Source organism: Tamandua tetradactyla, chromosome 25 (genome assembly GCF_023851605.1).
Source record: "Tamandua tetradactyla isolate mTamTet1 chromosome 25, mTamTet1.pri, whole genome shotgun sequence".
Classification (NCBI taxonomy): Eukaryota; Metazoa; Chordata; class Mammalia; order Pilosa; family Myrmecophagidae; genus Tamandua; species Tamandua tetradactyla.
The window spans coordinates 43,551,750-43,568,935 of NC_135351.1; the positions used below are offsets into that span (position 1 = coordinate 43,551,750).

General features: G+C 42.3%; 1 long non-coding RNA gene across 1 annotated transcript in view; it reads left to right on the forward strand.

Annotated features, from left to right (window-relative positions):
• LOC143668823 (uncharacterized) overlaps nucleotides 1-13,740 on the forward strand; it is a 33,483-nt gene extending 19,743 nt beyond the window's left edge. Inside the window, exons 2-3 of the long non-coding RNA XR_013168573.1 lie at nucleotides 3,421-3,508; nucleotides 11,785-13,740. This is a non-coding gene — a long non-coding RNA (uncharacterized LOC143668823). The remainder of the gene's footprint in view (nucleotides 1-3,420; nucleotides 3,509-11,784) is intronic.
• Nucleotides 13,741-17,186: the final 3,446 nt, after the last annotated feature.

Consider the following 17,186-nt stretch of genomic DNA (forward strand, 5'->3'; position numbering starts at 1 on the left):
TTACATTTAAAATCTATTTTGTCTGATATTAGTATAGCTATTCCTGCTTTCTTTTAGTTACACCTTGTGTGGAACATCTTTTTCCACCCTTTCACTGTCAATCTATTTGTATCCTTATGTCTAAGATGAGTCTCTTGTAAGCAGCATATATCTGGATTATATTTTTTTCATCTATTCTGTCACTCTTTATCTTCTAATTGGTATATTTAGTCCATTAACATTCAAAGTTATTACTGAAAAGGTATTTCTTGAGTCCACCATCTTATTGTTTGGATTTTGTATGTCAGATCTATATATTCTTTTCCCTCTTTCTCGTTTTATTCTTTAAGTTATTCTTACTGGTACTCTTCAATTCTGTGTCCTCCTCCAGACCTCTCTCTCCTGTTTTTTTTTTTTTCAACTGGCAGAACTCCCTTTAGTATTTCTTATAGGGCTGGTCTCTTGTTGACAGATTCTTTCAGGATTTGTTTGTCTGTGAATATTTTAATCTCTACCTCAGTTTTGAAGGACAATTTCACTGGGTACAGAATTCTTGGCTGGAAGTCTTTCGCTTTCAGGATCTTAAATATATCATACCACTGCCTTGTCACCTCCATGGTGCCAGTTGAGTAGTCTAAACTCAGTCTTATGTGGTTTTCCTTGTATGTGGAAGATTGTTTTTCTCTTGCTGCTTTCAGGATTTTCTGCCTTTCTTCAACATTTGGCAGACTGATTAGTATGTGTCTTGGGGAAGACCTATTTGATTTTATTTTATTTGGAGCTCACTGGGCTTCTTTGACTTGCATGTTTATGTCCTTTTTAAGGGTTGGGAAGTTCTCCCCACTGTATCCTCAACTAATCTTCCTAGCCCTTTACTCATCTCTTCTCTTCTCTTTCTGGGACACCAGTGATTCTTATATATGTGCTCTTTGTTTTGCCCATCATTTCCCTGAGATCCGATTCAAAATTTTCCATCTTTTTTGCCAAACACTCTTTTGAGTGTTTGAAATCAGTTATCCTGTCTTCTAGTTTGCTTAATGTTTCTTCTGTCTCTTCAAATCTGCTGTTGTGTATCTCCAGTAAATTTTTTATTTGGTCTATAGCATCTTTAATCTCTATGATATCTGATGTTTTTCTAATTATTCTTTCAAATTCCTGTTTATGTTCTTCTAGTGTCTTCTTGATCTCCTTTATGTCATTAGCCATCTCATTTATTTTATTTAATAGAGTTATATGAACATTGTTGATTAGTTGTTCCAAAGTCTGTGTCTCCTCTGGTGTTTTAATTTGGTCATTAGGCAGGGATATGTCTGTCTGCATCTGATATGCTCAGTGATCTTCTGCTGTCTTTGTAGCATGTAAATATCTTGATAGGTTTACTTTGGAAGTTGGTTTCCTTCAGTCGTCTAAAGCTTTGTATTTGCCGGATGGATGTGGGGCAGGATGCGGAGTGCAGGGTGGGGTACGACAGTGCAGTGATGCATTGCAGCATAAGTATAGGCGCAGGTTGGGGGTGCTGCACTGGTGCTGCCTAGTCCCTGTCTCCCCATCTGTTCTAGTTTGCTAGCTGCTGGAATGCAACACACCAGAGACAGATTGGCTTTTAATAAAAGGGGATTTATTTAGTTGATTCTTCAGAGGAAAGGCAGCTAACTTTCAGCTGAGGTTCTTTCCTACATGGGAAGGCACAGGGCGATCTCTGCTGGCCTTTTCTCTAGGCCTCTGGGTTCCAACAACTTTTCCCGGGATGATTCCTTTCTGCATCTCCAAAGGCCTGGGCTGAGCTGAGAGTGCTGAGATGAGGTGTGCTGAGCTGCTTGGGCTGTGCTACATTGAGCTCTCTCATGTAAGCACCAGCCAATTAAATCAAACATCATTCATTGCAGCAGGCACTACTCCTAGCCGACTGCAGATATAGTGAGTAACAGATGAGGTTCACGTACCATTGGCTCATGTTCACAGCAATAGAATTAGGTACCTGCACCTGGCCAAGTTGACAACTCACTCTAACTACCACACCAGCCATGCATTCCTGAGGGCTCCAGGCTTCCGTTTGGAAAGGGCATGTTAGGCTGTTTGCACCAGCTGGACAGTCTCTGGTTCTCCATTTCTCAGATCTTCAGCTTTTGCAACCAGGGCCTCCCTATGTGGCATAGAAGACCCTCCAGGTCTCTTTCACCCTAGAATCACCATCTCAGTCACCTTCCCATTCCTTCTCTAGCTGTCCCTTGGAGCACAGGTGAAGTCAACCTATCTTATTCTACCATCTTCCCAGAACTCCAGCTGGAGATCCAGTCATTTTAAAAATCAGCTTCATGCTTGGATTTCCACACTAAGTAGGAAAATAGATTCCTTTTGTGTATGTGGAAGATACCAGTTTGAGTTGGCTTCTTGACTTTTGCAGCTAAAAAGTCCTGGTTAACATAGATTTTTAGTATTGGTATATAGTTGAGTATATTCTTGAATATCAAAGGAGTGAAAAATACCTGTACTGTTTCAGAGGGAACAGGAGGTGGTTGTATGGGGTGTCATCAGGGCTTGGTGGAGAGCCTGGTTCCAAGGAAGCTTCCCTGTAAGGCAGGAGTGGTCATGGCCACCCCCTGGATGTTGGTTGGTCTCCAGACCAGAGACCCTCAGCAGTGGTGGCCCTGCCTTGGGGGCATCGTGGAAAGCATGGGGCCTTGGGACTTGTTAGAACAGTTTATGAGGGGCTGCTGACTGGGGAGGGCCGGGGAGCTGGGCATCTGCACAATGAGGAATTGGGCCCCATCCAGCAAGTTTTCAGAATGTTTCTAAGGGGATTCCTGGGGACTAAAAGCCCACTTACCTAACTATCATGTAAATCAAGGGGAAATTGTACTTTGGTTTATTCAGAATTTCACAGGCGCTCATTACCACATTGGAAAGCCAGCATTCACAGTGACTCGACCTTGTGTGCCTCCTAACAGAATGTTCTAAGCAGAACGTGGCATCCCTCTTTATGATATTCTCATCACCGTATCTGGTGATGTTGACTTTCACCCCTTACATAAAATGGTGTAGGACAGGTTCCCCTCTGTGAAGTTAATTACCACGTGTTTTATACATACAACCCCCTAGTTCTCGCATCCATTGGTGACTTCTGTTTGAAACAATTATTACAGTGATTTTTGCCAATTGGTGATTTTTCAATGCCTACCATTTCTTCTGCACTTATTAGCTGACATTCTGCTGTAGTACTGCTTTTCCTTTTTCCTCGCATATTTGTTTATTTACTTATATTAGCATGGGCTCATGGATTCCTATTTTTATGCGATTAGTTATAATCCATTATTGTCATTGTCCAGAATTTGGCTGTTCAAATTTTCCCATATTGGCCAGTGGGGAGGTGCTTCACACTGGCTCCTTGATCTTTTTGCAGGTCCCATTATTCCCTAAATACTTCTTTTCTTTCTGTTACAGATATTCTTGCCTCATCTGGGCTGCTTTCTGGCATCCACTGTTGAACCGTTTTATCTCTAAGGAGCCATGTTCCTTTTAGAGGAGAATGGTATGTAGAAACCAAGACCAGGTGTGTTCACTGTTACTGGGGTACTGGCGCTTCTAGTCCCATGCAGCAGACGGAGCCATGAAAAATGTATGACTGTAAATACACACAAATACACAGACACTGATATCTATGACTATGTCTACCTCCGTATCCATGGGGATGCCTGTACTACATCTTTCTCTGTATCTATACCTGTGACTCTGCCTGTGCTATGTCTACTCCTACACCTTCATTTACACCTGTACATTTACCTTCATCTATAGCTACATCTTTCTATTTCAATGTCTCTGCATGCCTCCAAATCCATTAAGAATCTTCTTTTCCCTTCCTTTCTCCCTTCTCCTCAACATATCCATTTATTTGCACAATGCTCCAGTATGTACCCAGCTTTCCAATCACATGGGCCACCTCTTCTCCCCAGTCTCCCCACATGTGCCACCCACAGAGCCCTGTCTGCCTGCTCTGACCATGTTAACCTGGCACCATCCTCAGCCCCGGGACATACCTGCTTCCCTAAATGCTGAGCTGACACATGCCTTCCTTTAAGTTCATCTTCAGGTCATTAAAATCATTTTATATCTTGATTCTGTCATCCATGTATCAGTTGCTCCTCCTAGTTTTGAGCTACCCAAGAGTTGCATAAGATTAAAGTCAAGTTGTTCATAAAATCTTGAATAAAACAGAGTTGAGTCCTTCCAGTTATTAGAGATATTCTTTCCATGTGGAATCGATATATTAATCAACACTCTTTGCATTTCATTGTTCAACCAGTTCCAAATTCACATTTAATGACTATCCAGTTTGCATTTATTTGTTGCTACCACAAGAGTATCATGAGATATGTTTTCTAATACTATGCTAAAATTAAAATACATTCTATGTACAGTAACCTTACAAAAATAAAATGATCTCAGTTTGTTCTAACATTATTTAATGAACCCATGCTGGCTTCCACTGCTGATAAGAACCCATGCTTTCTTATCTGTCATCTGTCTGTATCATCTATGTATCCATCAACTAATATCTGTCTGTCTGTCCATCTATCTCTGTTATCTGTCATATATACATGTATCTCTCAATCATCTATCTTTCCATAGTGGCTTCTTAAATAAAATATGCTGGACGTATAATTTCAATGTGTTTTGGTGATTTGGATGTCTTGATCTAGACGTCTACATGAAAGTGTCTTATCCAGGTTGGATTGTCACAGAGAAAGGTGGCCTGACACATGGTTTCCACGGAATCCCACAAGGTGGTATTTATCCTGAAAAACTCACCACAGCCCACAGCCTCTCTCAGCCCTGCTGCTGCAAGATTCTCTTCTTGCACCATTCTAGAATTGACTTGACTTGGCTGAGCAACTCACATGGACTAAACCTCAGGAGTCTGGTGTACCTCACCTGTGTTCATTAACGCACAGTACACTAATAGAACTGAATTTTCTCTGTCACTATTGAGGCAGGGTTGGGGGCACCTATGTGATGATCCAGATCATGAAAACAGTGTGTGATGAGCACAGTGCTTCACAGGCCCAATGGCCTCAAGCTCTAGGGGACTTGCCCACCCCCTCTGACTGGGGCTTACGTGCCTGCCCCATGACTGTATCCCACCTTTAGGCTGTGTGAGGCCGGCCTCACCTGCAGCGGCCCCTCTCCTTTCCTCCTGTGCCGAGTGACGGTGATGTGCCACGGCCAGAATCAGGCTGCACCAGGCCTTGTGGTGTGGGTCTCTAGCCTCTGTCGCAGTGACCTTACCCGACTGTCCTCTGTCCAGCAGGGAGCAATTCTTGTGGTTGACTCTCAGAGGGCAGTTAAAAATGGTGTTTATTTTTCTTATTTAAAAATGTGTTTTTGGTTGGGAAATAGAGAAAAGCATAAGGTGTGGAAACCACCCCTGCTCCCCGACCTGGCTGGGACGTGAGACCCCACCCCGAGTTGTGTTAACGTTCGCAGGAGTGTGGCTTGTGTGCTGGCTGAGGCTTTTGGGATCACAGAGCTTTCTAAGTAGCTGTTTTGTTCTACGATTTCCACTACAAGTCTACAATTTCATAAAATTAAATTTACAATTTAATTCGTAAAATTTATCCATTTTCAGGGCACAACTCAACACTTGCTAGTAAATTTACGAAGTTTTGCAACTACCATCACCCTCTGAGTTTAGGCTTTTCAGTGAGTTCAGAAGGGTCCCTGCGTCTGTTTGCAGTCACCCCCCTTTCCAGCCCCCTGGAGCCTACCCTGGCTGACTCGTGGAAGTGCATTTCAGATGAACAGACTGGCTTCCTCGCTCAGCACCGCGCTTTCGAGGCTCATCCATGGTGCAGTGCGTATCAGAAGTTCCTCCTTTTCGATTGCAGAGTAGGGTCCCACTGTGTGGATATACCGCATTTTGTTTATTCATCTCTCAGATGGTAGAGTTATTCAGTTATTTCCATTTGGGGGCTTTTATAAATAGTGCTGCATAGTTTATGCATATAATAGCATAGATGCTATTATAAATAGTGATCTTTTGTGCCAGTCCTAATCTTTGTGTGGAAATATGTTTTCATTTCTCTTCAGTAAATAGCTAGAAGCAAAATTGGAGGGTTATATGATAAGGTAACTTAAGAAAATGCCAAATTCTTTCCTAAAGTGGTTGCCCCATTTGGCATTCCACCAGCAATATATGAGGACTTGTTTCTCCACATCCTTGTCAACATTTATTATTGGCTATCTTTTTTATTAGCCATTCTAGCAGATGAGAAATAGCATTTCGTTTTGGTTTAAATATGCATTCCTAAGAACTAATGATGTTGGACATCATTTCATGTGCTTATTAGTCACTCATTTATCTTCTTTGGTGAAACGTCCATCAAATCTTTTGTTCATTTTTAATTGGGTTGTTTCTCCTCTTATTAAATTGAATGAATTCTTCATGTATTCGAGATACTAGTTCTTTGTTGTATATATGATTTGCAAGTTTCTCCCATCTTGTGGTTTTTTCTTTTTATTTTCTTAATGTAGTCTTTTGAAACTCAAATTTAATTTTTATACAGTCTCATTGTCAGTTTTTTTTTTTCTCTTCTGGATTGTCCTTTACATTTCAGTCATTTTGACTATACTTTTGTGTATGGTGTGAGGTAAGGCTCTAAAATGTATTTTTTTGCTGTGGTTATCCAGTTGTTCCAGCGCTATTTCTTGAAAAGACAATTCATATCAAATTGCCTTGGCCCCTTTGTAAAAAATCAATTGACCCTAAATGTAAGCATTCAATTCTACAACCTCAGTTCTGTTGCAAGGATCTGTTGTTCTATTCTGATGTTGGTACTTGATTAGCATTGTACTGTCTTGGTTAGCATGTAGCTCTGTGTTAATTTGGGAACTGTGAACTTTGTTAATCTTTGTGGATAGCCTACTACTCTGCTTTTAAAAAATTTTTGTTAGAGAAGTTGTAGGTTTACAGAAAAATCATGCATAAAATACATAGTTACCGTACACCATCCTATTATTAACACCTTGCGTTAGTGTGGTACATTTGTTACAATTCATGAAAAAAATGAATAATTGTACTATTATCTACAGTCCCTTGTTTATGATAGAGTTCACTGTTTCTGTTATAGCTGCTTTATTTTTTTCCTTTTTTGGCAATTCAGCAGTAATTATCAAAATTACTTTCACTTCTGGATTTTGTTATTTGCATCCTTTCCATTTTTTCCTTTATATCCTAAATCTTTTCAAAGAAGCATCTTTTGGTTTTGTGGTTTCACTCTATTTTGTTCTATTCTTTATTTCATCTCCACTCTGACCTTTGTTATTTCCTTTCTTCTGATCACGTTGGGTTTAGTTTGCTCTTCTTTTTCTAGATCCCTTTTCTAGACCAGTTGTGAGGGTAAGTCTCAGATATGAGATTTTCTTCTTTTTTTCTCGTTTTTTAAATTTTATTTATTTCTTCTTTTTTAATGTAAGCATTTGGAGCTATACATTTCTCTCTCAGCACTGTCTTTGCTGCAACCTACAAGTTTTGGTATGTTGTGTTTTCATTTACCTTAAGATATTTCCTGATTTCCCTTGTGATTTCTTCTTTGACCCATTGTTTTTTAAGAATGCATTGTTTAATTTATGAATTTTCCATTTCTTCCTATATTATTGATTTATAGCTTCATTTCATTGTGTTGGGAGAAATTATACTGCATAATTTCAATATATTTTGAGTTTTTTGAGACTTGTTTTGTGACCTAATGTATGGTCTATCCTGGAGAATGATGTGTGTTCTGTTGGGTGAAGTGTTCTGTATATGTCTGTTAGATCTGATGGTTTAGAGTATCATTCAAGTCTTCTATTTCCTTATTTATCTGTTATTGAAAGTGGTGTATTGAAGTTTCCTACTATTAATGTAGAACCATCTATTTCTCCCTTCATATTTGTCAATATTTGATTTATATATTTTAAGGTTCTGCCATTAGGTGCATATATATTTATAATTGTCATGACTTCTTGTCAAATTGATCCCTTTATCTTATATTGTGCCCTTTGTTGTCTTTCATAACAGATATTGTCTTAAAGAGTATTTTATCTGATATTGGTATACTTAGCCTAGCTATCTTTTGGTTACTATTTGCATGGTCTATTTTTTCCCCATACGTTCACTTTCAGCCTACATATGTCTTTGAATTTAAGGTGAGTCTCTTGTAAATAGCATATATTTGGGTCATGCTTTTTAAATTCATTCTGCCAATCTCTGGCTTTTAACTGGAGAATTTAATCCATTTACATTTAAAATAACTACTGATAATGCAGGAGTTTCTTCTATCATTTTGTTCTTTGCTCTTTGTAAAAGTTTTATACTTTTTTTTGCCCTTCAATTTTTTTTCATTAAAGCTTATTTATTGGATTTTTTTGTAGTGAACCATTTTGAGTAACTTCTCATTTATTTCTGTAAGTATTTTTCAGATATTTTCTTCATGGTTGCCATGGGGCTTAAATTTAATATCCTAAATTTACAAGAATCACATTTTATTTGATACCAACTTAACTTCAATAGCATACACAAACACTTTTTCTATACCATTCTATCCCTCCACCATTTTGTTGTACTTGTTACAAATTATTTCTTTATATATTATGCTTCAAATCATAGATCTATCATTACTTTTTATGCATTTGCATTTTAGAACCTGTAAGAGGTAAAACATGGAGTAGCATACTAAAAAATACAATACAATAGCATTGACATTTATAGTTACCCCTCTGATTACCTTTACTGGAGGTCTTTATTTCTTTATGCTGGTTCAGTCTATTGTCTAGTGTCCTTTCCTTTCCATCTGAATCTGAAGAATTCCCTTTAGTGGTGCTTTTAGGGTCAGTCTACTGGTAATATACTCCTCAGCTTTTGTTTATCTGAGAATGTCTTAATCTCTCCCTCATTTCTGAGGCAGTCTTGCCAGATATAAAAGTCTTAGTTGATCTTATTTTTCAAGCACTTGACATATATCATCCCACTTCCTTTTTGCTTCCGTGGTTTCTAATGAAAAATCATCATTCAATCTACTTGCGACTCCCTTGGACATAGCATGTTGCTTTTCTGTTGCACCTTTCAGAACTCTCCCCTCATCCTTGGCATTTGACAGTTTGTCTACATGTGTCTTGTCATGGTTCTCTGAGTTTATCCTGTTTGAGGTTCACTGGGCTTAATGAATGTGGTATTATGTCTTTCTTGAAATTTAGGATGTTTCTTGCCATTATTTTTTTTCATTCCTTCTGCCCCATTTCACTCTTTCTTATCCTTCTGGGAATACCATAATGCATATATTGTTACAGTTGATGGTGTCCCATAGATCTCTTAAGTCCTGTTCACTTTTTTTCTTTCTGCTCTTCAGCCTGAATCATTCCAATTGTCTTGCCAATCATTGAACTATCACTGACTCTTTCCTCTGCCAGCTCCAATCTGCTATTGAAACCCTCTTGGGAACTTTTCATTTCAATTATTGGGGCCTTCAGCTCCAGTATCTGTGTTTGGTTCCTTTTTAATTTTTTTCTATCTCTTTATGAAGATTCTCATTGCAGGTGCGAGGGTAGTTCAGTGGTAGAATTCTCGCCTGCCATGCAGGAGACCTGGGTTCGGTTCCCAGCCATTGTACTTCCCAAACAAACAAACGAACGAAAACCAAACCAAACAAAAATTCAACAGATGGTGATGCAATAAGGGGACACTCACATGGAAAAAGAATGAAATGTGACCCCTGCCATACAGTATACAAAAGAAAAAAAAAGATTTTCAAATTGCTTATTCATTGTTTTCCGGATATCCTTCAATTCATTCTCTGTTTTGCTTTTTCTCCTTGAACATGTTTAGGATCTTTTTTTTTTTTTTTTTTTAAGTCTTTGTCCGTATGTCAAAGTCTGGTCTTCTTCATTGATGGTTTTTGGATTTTAATCTTGTTCCTTTGAATGGGCTGTTATTTCCAGTTTCTTGGTTTGTCTTGTAAACTTTTGTTGCACACTGTACATTTTTGCAATTTTAAGGGTTAATTATAGGATAATAGTTAACTATAGACCCTGATTTGAAAGTTTCTTATGTTATTATCAAGACAAACAGAAATATGACTGAGCCAGAGATATGACTGAGGTTTCCTTGAGTGTCAGGAGCTAACAAAATCAGACAAACTGGGTGGGCCGCGGTGGCTCAGCGGGCAAGAGTGCTTGCCTGCCATGCCGGAGGACCCCGGTTCGATTCCCGGCCCCAGCCCATGTAAAAAACAAACAAACAAAACAAAATATAATAAAATAAGAAAATGTTTAAAAGATGTTTCCCTTTCTTCCTCCCTTCCTTCCTTCTATCCTTCCTTCCTTCTCTGTCTCCTTCCTTCTATCCTTCCTTCCTTCTCTGTCTTTCTAAAAAAAAAAAATAAAATAAAATAAAAAAAAAAAATCAGACAAACTAAAACAAAAAAACATCTTTCACGGGCTTTGCAAATTGACTTTGCATTGGCTAGTGCTCTCCTTCAGAGTTTAGCCTCCTATCAAGAAGATTAGCCCCAAGGTGACGTGCAAATTGAAACACACTCTCTATCTTTTTCTGAGCCTGAGTCTTGTCTTAAGCTTGTGCTTACTCATGAATGTAGGAATTTCTTGTTTGCAAGAATCTGAATGCCCTCTCTATTTCCTGTTGAATGGACCCTCCCATCCTGGGTACTGTATTATATGATTTAAAGCAGGGCTCCTTTGCCCCAGGTTACTTTGATTCATTTGTTTCTTACTCTGTTTCAGATGTCTGCAAGCTGCTTCTGCCCTCAGGGAAAGTTCTGGAGGGTGAGCCAGAGATGAGTTTCCTAGTTCAGTCTTTCAGCTGTCCCCTAATAGGTGCCCACTGACATACAGCCACCCCAGTATACACGTAGGGGTCATTCTGCTCTCTCCAGGACAGGGGCAGGGCCCCACAATGGGAGCGCAGGGCAGCTCCACACCACAGGTAGGAGGTGGAGGGGCCAGGGAGGGCACCGTGAGCTTCCTCTTCCATGTTTTAAATCTGCGTTTTCTTGATTCAGCCCTCTTCTAGTTACTGCATCCCTAGAACTGTTTTGGGGAATTCTGAAGATGATGGCTCTGCCCATTTTTGCTAGTTGTTCAAAGATCCTGTTGGGGAGTAGCACCCCGAAGCATTTCACACCACCATCTTGTCGACTGGACGGTGCTGCCTGTGGTTGGAGTTTCATAGCCACGTATGTTGTAGCAGGTGGAACACTCTAAACGACACCCAAGAAAGCACGGGAGCCTCTGAGGAGTGGACAAAACTTTTATAGCCAGTGGTCTCAGAGGACACCCGTCCAAAGCCTGAGCCCCGAATATTCTTTGTTTCCAGATTATATAGGCTAGTAACAAAGGCGGAAGTTACTATGGGAACAGGCGGTAAACACTGGAAAGGTACGGAATTTCCTTTGTCTGAGATGAGACATGCACAGAGGATCCGTTCTGCTGACATGACCAAGAACAGAGTCTGTGGAGGTGAAGGCAGGGTCTGGGGACATGACTGGGGCAAGCAGATGCTGCAGACATTTTGTTTTACTTCCTGCTTTCTACTTAACTTTAGGAGAACATGATTTCATATATAAATTCATAAGGTGATATGCACAAATGCACGAGGTGATACACATAAATCCATAGAGTCATGCAGTAATGATACTGAGGTGAAACTTGTGAACTTCATCCGTATGGTTTTCTCTCTCCTCCGTTGTTGCCCCATCTGGGGGCCTTCAGTGTACCCAATGCTAGAACCCCTACTTCTTTTCCTCTTCTCTTTAATAGGTAATGTCAGTTCTCTGCTTCGGCCTGGAAACCAAAGAAAACTGTCTTACATTGAAGCAATGCCTTCTACTTCCCCTACCATGCATGTGCCAGCAGCAGGGAGAGAACAGGGAACTCAGATCCCTGGCGTGGTTTCACCATGGAGCAGCCTCTCCTCTCTCCATGCTGACGCTGGAAGCTCACAACAAAGGAGCTGGTTGTCCTGCTCTCCTCCCAGCCAGCCTCACCGGGGACACCAAGTATGCATCCTGACACTGCGGTATGAATTCTTCTTGTCAGCACAGCCTGCTTTCCCTCTGGGAACCCAGGGAAAGTGGGACATATTCCAACCTACTCAGATGCTGGGAGATGTTCCTGGGACCTCCGAGGGACTTGAGGGTGCAGGAGGGCGGAACTTGTATTGTTTAACCATCTTGCGGTCCTGAGGGCAAGGCGGCCTGGATCTGGACCCTTCTTGGAGCAATGGATCTAGGAGGTGAGGCAGACAGTGGTGCCGATTCTGGACCTTCTTGACAGTGGGGCCAAGCCAGGCCTTCCGTGAGCCTCTCGACCAGTTTGAAAGGATTAATGTAACTTAGAAAAGCCATGCTTTAATCCTAATCAATCTTGTGGGAGCAGCTGCTGCTTCTAATCCCTATTCAGTACTATAGGTTGGAAACTTGATTAGGTTATCTCCACAGAGATGTGACTCACGCACTTGTGGGCATTGGCCTTTCATTAGAGGGAGATGTGACCACCCATTCCAGGTGGGTCTGGATTACCTTACTGGACTCCTTTAAAAGAGGAAGCATTTTGGAGAAAGCTGGAGAATGATGAGAACAGCAGAGACCTGAGAACTGCAGAGTCCACCAGCCGGAGACCTTTGGAGATGAAGAAGGAGTACATCCCTGAGGGAGCTTCATGAAGAAGGAGACCTGCAGAGCAAGCCAGCAGATGTTCCCATATTCACCGTGTGCCTTCCCAGTTGAGAGAGAAACCATGAACTTCATCAACCTTCTGGAACCAAGGCATCTTTCCCTGGATGCCTTAGATTGGACATTTCTATAGCTTTAATTTGGACATTTTCATAGACTTGTTTTAATTGGGACATTTTCTCAGCCTTAGAACTATAAACTTTTAACTTATTAAATTCCCCTTTTTAAAAGCCACCTCATTTCTGGTATGTTGCACTCCAGCAGCTAGCAAACTGGAACAGCCTCCTTCTGGGGTGTCTGATAGTGTGAGTCGAGAGGGCGTCCTGTGGTACAAGCTGCGTAAGCTGGGTTTCTGCTACATGCACTCAAAACAGGTTTAACTGATTCACGTAGTTCCAGAAAGATGCTGATGAATTAGAACCAGCCCAGAGAAGAGTGGCCAGGGGGCAAGTGTCATCAGAACCAAGGCAAAGCAAAGGGGGAGAGGGTGAAAAAGGAAAGATGTGTGTGTACATGTCTCAGGGGAAGTAGGGTGGTAACTGTATGGAGAAAGTGCTTCAGATATTGAAGAGATTGGCAGCTTAATGGGTGATTAGATTTGTTCTATTAGGCTGCAGGGAGATAAACTCGGATTCATGCTAGGAAGACCCTGGGAAGCAGATTTCAGCTCAAGGTATTAAAATTTTAAACAATTTAATGTCTGAATGTGGAACAGATTGCATTGATGATGTGTTTGCCAGCCGGTCAAGAGCTTCAAGTGAGTTTTCGGCGATATTGTGGAGCTGGTTCCTGCACCCAGTGGGTGGAGTCCAGGCATTCCCACAGCACCTTCGTGATTTTCTCCAAATGGAACTGTCCAAGCTACAACTTTGTTTGCTCAACTCCTTTTTTTTGTCTAGATAAGTTTATTTAAAAATGAAACTTTAAATGTCTACTATAAATGGAAAACCAGAATCAATTGCTAAAAATAAGCAAAATAAAACAAAACAACGTTGCTAAGTTCTGACTTGATGCTGCATGGAAAAAGCTCTTTGCCTGTGACCTGCCCTCTCCTTGCTAAAAGGAAGATTAATAGTTGGAGATATGATAACACCAAACCAGTCATTCTCTAGCCAGAGAGAAAAAGAAGGGAAATTGTCTTCTCACTGAGCCCCCAGTGTTTTTTTTGTTTGTTTGTTTTTTTTACTTTTTTTACATGGGCAGGCACCGGGAATCGAATCCGGGTCCTCTGGCATGGCAGGCAAGCATCCTTGCCTGCTGAGCCACCGTGGCCTGCCCACCCCCAGTGTTTTTAATGCCATGCCCACACGTCACACAAACACATCAGTCTCATCACATGGTGGGAAACCCGAGACATGGCTATGCTTTGCATCACACTGGGGTAAACCGAGGCAGCTGCTCACCAGGGGGGCTTCCTCCAGCCTAGGCACACCCCCCTCTGTGGAGGGGGCAGAGGGATCCATGCATGGGCTTATCAGTAACTGCCCACATCAGCATCCAGTAAGAGAGCTTTCTAAGAGTCTGCACTTCTGTACTCTTTAAGTAACTGGAATCTAAACACTCAGCTTGAAGTAGTTACTTTTTGTGTATGTGTTGACGTGCTCATACGCTAGCTGAGAACCGTCTGGAACCTTCTGGAGAATTCTCTTGTAGGCTATTGGAGTCTCCCCTCATTCATGACAAAGGAGCAGCCCTGAAATCCTGTCCTCATTGCTAAATTACATTGGGAAAACAAGCCGCTTCCTCCTTAACCACCAAGTGAAACCAAAGACAACTTCTTTTCTAGGAATTATGCCACCCTTTTCTCGACCAGATACAATGGAAAATTTGACTCAGTGTAGAAAGTTCTTACATTTTATCTTTAATTTTACAGACATCCATCTAATCTACAAATATAAATACACTGTAGTTTTCAAAGCAATCATTTCATAGTAAACCCAATAGACAATCAGGTAAGAGGACATTTGTGGCTGTAAGAGCACTGGTTTTCAGCTGGGGTGGCCTTACTTGGATGAGTCTGGAATATTGCTCAAGCTTTCCTGGCTCTTTGACGGGAGAACATCTGATACCAGTTTATAGACTCCATGATTCATTAAAGGATTTGGGTCTCCTCCCACGTCTCTAACCCCCATCTTTATCCTAAAGTTTTCCCTTCAAACGGACTTCAGGATTTTTTTGAATAGACAGAATATTTCTGAATTTATTTGTGTGTGTGTGTGTGGGGGGCGTGTGTGTATGTTTCCCTTCGTCTTATTTTAATTATTATTCTAATTGTGGTGATTTACTGTTATTACGGTGAGTCTTGTGAGTTCTTTCTCGGAGAGGACATTTTTGGTGTCAGCCTGGAATGTCCCGGAATAACTCCTGTTTAAATGCCTCCTTGCAGGCTGCAGTGAAAGGCCCCGGGGCAGGGGTGGGGGTGGGGGTGGGGGAGGGCTGGGGGTGGGGGAGGGCTGGGGTGCTCTAGGCACCACTGGGCACACGGGAGGATTTTTATCCCTGGTCTTGGCCCCAGGCTCCCTGACGTCCAGCCTCCAGCCCAGCCTGGGGGAAGCACCAAGGGGCAATGTGAAGAGGCAGAGCTGAGTCTCAGTGCTCTGCAGACCCTGGGGCCCCGAGAGAACGCAGACCCTGAGTCAGCCAGGCTGGCTGCTGCTGGCCCAGGAGCCACCCTTTAAAGCCACTTTTATAGGATTTCCAAGATTTGCCCGTAGGTAGGACTCACCTGGGGCTATGGCTCCCAGGTAAGGTCCGGGTAGGGCCCAGGGTTCTGACAAAGGCCGAGCAGGTTCTTACAGTCGGGCAGGGGCGGCGTCTGCAGCCACCCTTACCCCCCCATGGTACATGGGTGTTCACAGCTCTGATGGGGGCAGCCACCCCTTTATGCACCGCAAGGGAGCCCCTTGCCTGAGCCTCCTGTGGAGCCCTGACTAATCACCCCACACCAGGCACTTAAACAGCAGGACATTATTCTCTCTCAGGTCTGGAGGCCAGAGGTCAGCAGGCAAGGTACAGGCAGGGTCATGTCCCCTGGAGGCTGGTGGGGGTGGGGGTCCCTGCTGCTCTTCCAGCCACTCCTGGGCTTGTGGCCATGACCTCCACCTCCACCTGTCATCTTCTGGCTTTCTCCCCCATGTGGGAGAGAAAGTGTCTTCTTGTAAGACCACTGATCACATTGGAGGAAGGTGGGACCTCATCTTGGCTTGATGACCTCTGCAGAGACCCAAATAAGGTCCATTCACAGGTACCAGCGTTAGGAATTCAACGTGCCTCTCTGGGGGACACAATTTAACCCCTAACATCTACCTAATCCGAAATTATTCAGCAATCCTGGCAGATGATATTACTCTGTCCGTGTATCAGAGAGAGAAATTGAGCTGGGGGAGCTTAAATAAATGCCCAAGTGACCCCAGGGAATCGTGTTCCTAAAGCAGATCTAAATCAAGAGAGAAGTGGCTACTGCACTTGTTTGTGTCTCCCCAAATTAAAAAAAAAAAAAGTCAAATGAATGGCAGCATTTGTGTAACACAAAGGAGAAAGAAAAAGAAAAGAAAACAGAACCCCACTGCCAACTCCACGGCTTGGCTGCAATGGCAGAGCTGACCCCTAGAGCACACAACCTGCTGGCACTGTCCCCTTTGCCCTTTCCTAAAAGCAGAACTGCAGAGGGCCCAATTGCCAATTCAGACATATTTTATTGCACCAAACTGAGCCTGGTTTTTGCTTTATCTCCAACAGATTCAGTCAGTCTGGTACCAGTGTTAGCCTTCCCTTCCTGAGAAAAGGCGCCACCTACAAGGCTCCCCAAAGTCTGTCCACTTTCAGCTAGCATAACCTGCAGTTCCCACACCCCTCACAAGGCAGGGAGACAAGGATTGTGTAGATTGTGTTTTGATTTGTGAAAGCTGCAGGAATGCACAATACCAGGAAAGGCTGACTGTTACAATGGGGATTTATTAACTTACAATTTACAGTTCTTAGGCTATGAAAATGTCCAACTCAAGGCATCCACAGGGCGATACCTGGACTCTGAAGACAGGCTGCTGGCATCGGGGACACCTCTGTCATACGGGAGGGCACACGGCGGCGTCTGCTGGTCTTTCGCTCCCCCAGTTTTTGCTTTCAGCTTCTGGCTTCAGTGGTTTCCTCTCAGCTTTTTTGGTATTCTTTCCGGTGAATGTGCTGGTTTGAAACTGTCGTGTACTCCAGAAAAGCCAAGTTCTTAAATCCTCATTCATTAATGCTCAGTGGATGTTTTTTACTGTTTCCATGGAGATGTGACCTACCCAATTGTGGGTGGTAACTTTTGATGAGATGGTTTCCATGGAGATGTGTCTCCACCCATTCAAGGTGTGGCTGCTTACTACCACCCTCTAAGAGGGAACCATTTGGAAAAACCTCAGAGCCACACAGCCAGAGACCTTTGCAGATACAGCAGGAAAACAGCCCCTGCTGTTCATAAGGGAGCCTTATGAAATGAGAGAAAGT